Source organism: Zingiber officinale, chromosome 8A (assembly GCF_018446385.1).
Source record: "Zingiber officinale cultivar Zhangliang chromosome 8A, Zo_v1.1, whole genome shotgun sequence".
NCBI lineage: Eukaryota > Viridiplantae > Streptophyta > Magnoliopsida > Zingiberales > Zingiberaceae > Zingiber > Zingiber officinale.
In genome coordinates, this window is record NC_056000.1 from 50545902 (window position 1) to 50553434 (window position 7533).

The window sequence follows — 7533 nt, forward strand, 5'->3', positions numbered from 1 at the left end:
TAATTCAATTTATTATTTTTTAAAACAGCTCTCTATTTTTTTCAATTTTATTTAATTTTTATTTAGTTTTATTTAAAATCAATTTTATTTATTATTTTTTATCAATATTTTATTTTTTAATTTTATATAAATTTTATTTAGTTTTATTTTTTAATTAATTTTATTTATTATTTTTTCGTAATGCTGGTATTTTTTCAATTTATTATTTTTTTAAGTTTTATTTTTTTATTGATTTTATTTTTTAATCAGTTTTTTTTATCAATTTTATTTTTTTAATAATTTTTTTATATGTTTATAATCTTTTGTTAATTTTTAATTATAAATTTTAGGAGTTATTATTTGTAAAAATTTTAAAAAGTATAAAAATATGGATCAAAATAAAAATTATATATTTAAAACTAACAAAAATACTAACAATTAATAGTGAACACATTCATATCTTAGGAACAAACATTTTTTTTTTCAAATGAAGGGTGCATGCAATAATACAAAAAAATACGGATAAATATAAAGTAGAAATTTTAATCAATATTGCCTCTAAATTCTACTCCCGACGTGTTAGGTGGTGGTGTACCTATTACTTCATACCACAAATGAACATGCGTACTATAACGAATGACCCATCCTTTAGCTTCATATGATGAATGTTGCCACCACCATGTTGGAATGGGTGGTATAGGGTAATGAGGATGTAAGAAAACTTGTACGAAGTGATTGCCAACATGAGCAATAGCTATTTCTCGACGCTCTTGGTTTGGAACTGGAGGAGTTCTTAATGACAAGTGAGTAAAACAATTCCCAACATTCTCACCAAATGTATGCAGTACAAAATTATACCTTGATGCGATGACAATTCCCAAAGGCAACGGCGGATGCAAGGGGGCGCGAGGGGGTGCGGAAGCACCCCCTTGCTTCTGGAAACAAACAATAATAATATAATTATGATTAACAAATAAAGGGTATAGTTTTAATTTTTTAAACTTAATGGACTTTTTCTCAAAAGTGTCATTAAAAACACTTTTCCCTTTTCTTTCTCATTCACAACTTTTTCCAGCCGGCAACCATTTTCTTTCTTTTTTATTCCCGAACTTTTGACAGCGGCTTTTGTTTTCTTTCTTTCTCGTTCCTGATCCTTTTTCCAACAACTTTTTCAGCAGCCGAACCTTCTTTTTCTAAGTCAACTCTTTCTTCTTTAAACTAAAAACCCTAATCATACTAAGAGGAGATGGGATCCTCTACCCCATTTTCCTTGTGTCTCCGTGTCCCATTCACTATCGGACGGACCACATCAGATCATGCATCCTTGAGATTTGACATGATCTGATATGATCCGTTCGATCAGTGAATGGGACACGAGGACATGAAGAAAGTGGGACAGAGGATCCCATTTCCATTAAGAGATCTCATTATTTCCTCCTCTTCGGTCTCCTCAAACCGTTGCCCTCATTTTTGTCGCCTCTTCACTTCGTCGACACCTCACGCCAGTGACGCCACTACTGTTCGTGATTCGCCTATTCCGTCGACGCCGCTGCCACTGTCGACGCCGGTGATCCTCCACAACAAGCAAAATCTCTTCAATTTTAGGTGAATCTTGTTCCTTATTTCATCTAATTTCTAATTTCATGATTTATTCTTGGTAATACTTTAATTGTTATGTTGATTGCATAAATTAATAATTTTGAGAAATTGACATATGTTATGGAGAAATTTTTAAAACGAAGTATTGAGTCTTCTAAGAATTCTATGGAAGAAAATAGTAAGAAAAAATATTCTCGCGTTGAATTCAACCCGGATGATGTTGTTAGTGACCCAGGGCTACGCAAACCAATTAATGAATTTGATATTTCTATTAGAGATCAGATTCGAAGAGAATTAGAGGACCTCGTCAACTATTTGATCATAGTTATCCCCAAGATAATTTAGTAAAGAGCATAGAAGTTTTCAAGTTGCTTGATTTAAAAAAATTTCATGGTTAGAGTACAGTATATCAAAAGATGTAACTTTTTATTTTTGGTGTTATCTCTTTAAAAATTCTCATAGAAGATGTCTTCTTTGAGCACCCCTCTAAAATTTTGTCTGGATCCGCCACTGCCCAAAGGCATAGAGTCCATCCAATACATTTCTGGTGCCCACAACTCAAACTAATTCAATGAGAATAATATATTGGTTACCAAATTTTGATCTGGATAAAGTTGATCATATAGATCCTTATTTTGTTGAATCTCTTCTATAAGCTCGAATCGTACTTGAAACCAATTTTCTTCATCATACCCAATTAGTGCAACTATTGCCCCTGAATCCACAATGACCATCAGGTTGAACATCAATAGTGTGAGAAATATAACGCTGCAGAGGCACAGGGAATTTCTCAATATAAGTATCATGGATGGATGGAACCGGAGAGTGATCATGGGTCGGTTGAGTATTACAAAATTTTGACCCCCTTCCATGTTTTCCTTATTGGTTGCTACTCGGAATACTGCCCTAGTTCTCCTATACAAAAATTTATACAAGCATAGAAATTTTCCTAGCTACTCATGTGTTCTTTAGAAGTTAAACTTGGAATTGCAAACAGAACTTAACATTATTAATTCCAAGTTCAACTTATATGTTCTTAGAAGTTAGACTCGGATCACAAACGGAACTTAACATTATTGATCCAAGTTCGACCCATGTTACAAAGTTGATTAAATATTTATTTCTAAGATTGACTTCCAGGTTAAACATGGTGAGGCATTATGCCTTCTTGGATATGAGATCATCCACCATTTCCTAGACAAAGCCTTTCAAAGAAATTCAATATTTAACCTCCTTATAGTAACCTTAGGTTTAACTACTAAGAACAATCGAATCACAAGATCGAAACTCTAAAAGAAACACAAAATCGAAATATAAAATCAATTCCTAAAAACGATAGTCTCTTGTGTTTGGTATTTCAAGATCAATACAAAGAACATGAACTAGTTATGATGCGAAAACAAATAACTAGTTATACCTTTCTTTGTAGCTTAACAATCTCTTGATCTTTTATTGTATTCCTCTTCACCTCTTGGACGTCGTGTGAGCGACGATCTTCCAAGATGCAAAACCACCCGAGCCTTCTTCCTATTCTTCCAAGTTTCGGCCACCTTCCACCTCCAAGGGATGCTAGACAAGAGAGTCTCCTTCTCTTCTTCTTCTCCACTAAGCAACCGACCACCAAGATGAACGGACTTCTTCAAGTGCCGCCGGCCACAAAAGAGAGGAAAAAGAGAATAAGGAGGGTCGACCACCAAGGAAGAGAAAAGAGGAACAAGAGAATAGGTTGTGTGTCTCATGAAGGCACCCTCTACCTCTCTTTTATAATCCTTGGTGAATCCAAAAAAGGAAAGTTTTATAACAAAAATAAAACTTCCTTTTTATTTCTTTAACATGGCTAAAAAAGGAAAGTTTAATAACAAAAATTAAATCTTCCTTTTATCCATGTCATGGCTGGTCACCCCATCAAACTTCAATCAAGGAAAGATTTCAATCAAAAATTAAAATCTTCTCTTTAAAAATCCATTTTGTGGATAACTATAAAAGATATGTTTTATAAATTAAAATCTCTCTCTTTTAAATCCTTTTATGGATATCTATAAAAGAAAAGATTTTAAAATAAAACTTCTCTTTTAATTTATAGTTACAAAAAAGGAAAGTTTTATCCAAAATTAAAATCTTTCTTTTTACAACATAGATAACTACAAATAAGGAAAGATTTCAAATCTCTCTTTTAATCCTTTATAGAAAATCTATAAAAGGAAAGATTTTAAATTTTAAAACTCTCTTTTAAAACCATGTAGATGACATCAAATAAGGAAAGATTTTATTCAAAATTTTATTTTAAATAAAATCCCTTTTTCTCTTTTATTAAGGGCGACCCCATGTTTGGTCACAAAGCATGGCTTAGCCAGCCCTATTACTTGGGCTCTAAGAGGTCTTGGTCGGCCCCTTGCTTGGGCACCAAGCAAGGCTTGGTCGGCCCTAGTCTTAGGCTTTAAGAAGCTAGGCTTTGGGTGGATATAAGGCTTCATATAAGAGACTACAATAGGGACCGAGAGGAGGAATTGGTTTTGGTCTCCCGATGAACTTGAGCTTCCCGTGTTCGACCCGAACACCCAACTCAAGTTCATCAATAACAACTCATACCACTAAAGAGTTATTATTGAACTATCATACCAATCCCATATTACATTATGGGCTCCTTCTTATCATGAGTGTATTAATCTCCCTATATTTAAGATATCGAATGTCCACTAATTAAATGAGTTATTGACAACTCACTTAATTAATATCTAGTTTCAAGAGTATTACCACTCAACCTCATTGTCATGTCGGACTAAGTCCACCTGCAGGGTTTACATGACAATCCTTATGAGCTCCTATTGGGGACATCATCAACCTAGATCACTAGGACACAATTTCCTTCTATAATCAACAACACACCATATAAATAATATTATTTCTCAACTTATCGGGCCTCTTGATTTAACGAACTAAATCTCACCCATTGATAAATTAAAGAAATAAATACTAAGTATATGTGTTTGTTATTATATCAAGATTAAGAGTACGCACATCTATAATAACAAAGGTTTGTTCTTTTATGCAGTCAGTATAAAAAGAAACTACCTCAAATGGTCCTACTCAACACACACATAGTGTACTAGTATAATTTTATAGTCAAGATAAATTAATACCAAATTGCACTACGACCATTCCAATGGTTTGTCCCTTTCCATCTTGGTCGTGAGCTACTATTTATAATTTTTAAGAAACTGATAACATGATCTTTTGTGTGACACCACATACCATGTTATCTACAATATAAATTAAATGGACAACTACATTTAACATAAATGCAGACATTTGACCAATTGTGATTCTTATTTCAAAATAAATATTTACAAAAAGCTAGGCTTTTAGTATACATCCTAACATTCCTCTCCCTAGAGATGTTACAGTCGGTTGAAAGACCCTAGATCCTGAAGTGGATGCATCTGCAAAAGAAGGTATGCGACGTCCACTTTGCTCATCTATACCCGTAGGTCGACCTCTATGTTCTGTGTTGTATGAAGGGGCTCAAACTGTACTTTGAGATGGATCTATCATATCGAAAAGCTTGTCTATCATATGCTCTCGCGTATGTGAATCCATCTTATCTAATATCTCAATAACGTGGGATGTCCTGTTAGGTTGTGCTCCCTCGTCATTAAACTGATGTACGTGCATCGACAATCTCCTCCAATGAGTGTGGATACTCTGAAGCAAAGTTGGAATAGAAAAGTAATGGTAATATGCAAGATCATGCTCGCATGAGAATCCATATACAATTTTGATAGAATAATTGCATCTGCCGACTAGCTGGTGAGATGCTTCCTCAACGCATTTTAGCTGACCAAAAATCAACTCTATTGCCTCTAATGAAATTCGACACTTTATTTGACTGAAAATGTCATCATGTAAATGTTAATGGCGTGGAATGTTGAGAGATCTCTCGAACGACTTTTTAATATCCCCGAACTGAATCCTCAACATCTTATGTATTTTTTGAAAAGATGTCTGTAGGGATTACTTCAGCCTCGCATGTGCAGACGGTGCCCTGTAATAAAAAAATGTATTGTGTTTTAATACTGAAAAGAATTGAAATAGTATAATAATGAACAAAATGTAAATAATAAAGCTATAAAGTGGCTATACCTTTGATTTGAATTTCTCCCGAGGTGCATACATGTATCAACACATGCTAAAACAAACCGCTCTTTGTAAGGGTGTAACTATGTATCCCAAAGGTAATTTAGAACACCCTCAAATCGTTGATGCTCCTCGCGCATAACATCTCACTTCTGCTGGTAAGACCATTTGTGTTGATGAATTAATGAGTGAGTGCCATGATGCATAAAAATGTTGCCACTCTAGACCAAGTATAGGGGCGCATTTCTTCATTACACATTGGTTTATGTGCCAAATACAAAGGATGTGACATGCATTAGGAAAACATGCTTCAATGGCATCAATAAGTACTAAATCCCGATCTGAAACAAACACCAATGGCAGCGATGCCTTCTTTTCAATCATCCACTTTTTCAAGGTACCTAATGCCGATGTCAGTTGCTCTGTCCTCTCATTACTAAGATATGCGAATATAAGTGAGTAAGTTACATTGTGAATGTAATACCCACAACCTCTAATAGTGGTATCCGATACTCATTGGTCTTGTATATGACATCAATGATCAACATAGATGAAAAGTTGACAGACAGCTCTAGACTTTTTAGATGAACCCAAAGAATATCTGTGATTTCATTGGTGTCTGGATTTGCACGATAATTATGAAGGTATTCTTTCTTGATTAATTGGTCCAAGACATACTGAATAGAATTTAAACCGCCCCGTTTAGCGAATTTATTTGTGAAAATGACATTGTAAATACTTTTGATCCCCGTAGTGTTTGACGGGTCTCTTTCCTTCAAAATACTAAGAATTTCATGAGGTGTGGTGCTGTTGGCTATGTCAGGCACAAATTCATTCTCTTTTGGTTTTAAGCTACTCGGGTACTCATGGCTATCAATATATTATGCTAATTGATGATTATGAAAATCACAGACAACCCTTAAACCCCACATCACACCATCTGGAGGTATTGGTAAACCTCGCAGCTCAAATGGGCATTCACATTTTTTAGTCCCAATATTTCTTTTTAAGGATTGTCCATCAACTAGATATCGTGACGGTTTATACTTTTCACCTCTTTTACACATAATATGACACTGTGGTAGCTTGCCACCTTTTAAATTAGCAGAATTTTTAATAACCACTACAATATCATTCTTGAGACCAATTATCTTTACCCAATTTATCATATCTTCTCTACTTTTAAATATCTATATAAAAAAATATAACAAAGATGTATGAGTATGACATTATCCAATCTTAATATAATTTCTCTACTTATAAAATAAATAACGAATATGCATAAAATAATGAGAATAACTAACCTGATCTATGGTAAATTCGACTGTCTAATCATGATTGTTGTTGGAGATACTCTCTCCACTAGGAACATTATTCTCAATTGACCAACTATCTGAAAATAAACTCAAATAGTCATCCATAGTTTCCTTCTATGAATTACAAAAAATAATGGCTAAGAAGATAACTATATTTCAGAAAGAGAGAATGAGAGGCTGAGAGGAAGATAGCAGTAGAGGGAGGTGTGAGTGAAGAGTGACTAAAAATGAAGTGTGAGAGGAGGATTTAAAGGGAGAGGTTTTGACATGTGTCAAGAGTTGAAGGGTGGGTAATTTAAGGGAGGGGAGATTTTGACATGTGTCAAAAGTTGAAGGTGGGTAATTTAAGGGGAGGGGAGGTTCTGACATGAGTCAAAGTTGAAGGGTGGGTAATTTAAGGGGAAGAGAGGTTATGACATGTGTCAAGGGTTGAAGGGGATAATTTAAAGGGAGAGGGGTGTGTTGACATATGTCAAGAATTGGAGAATGGGTAATTTAAAGAGAT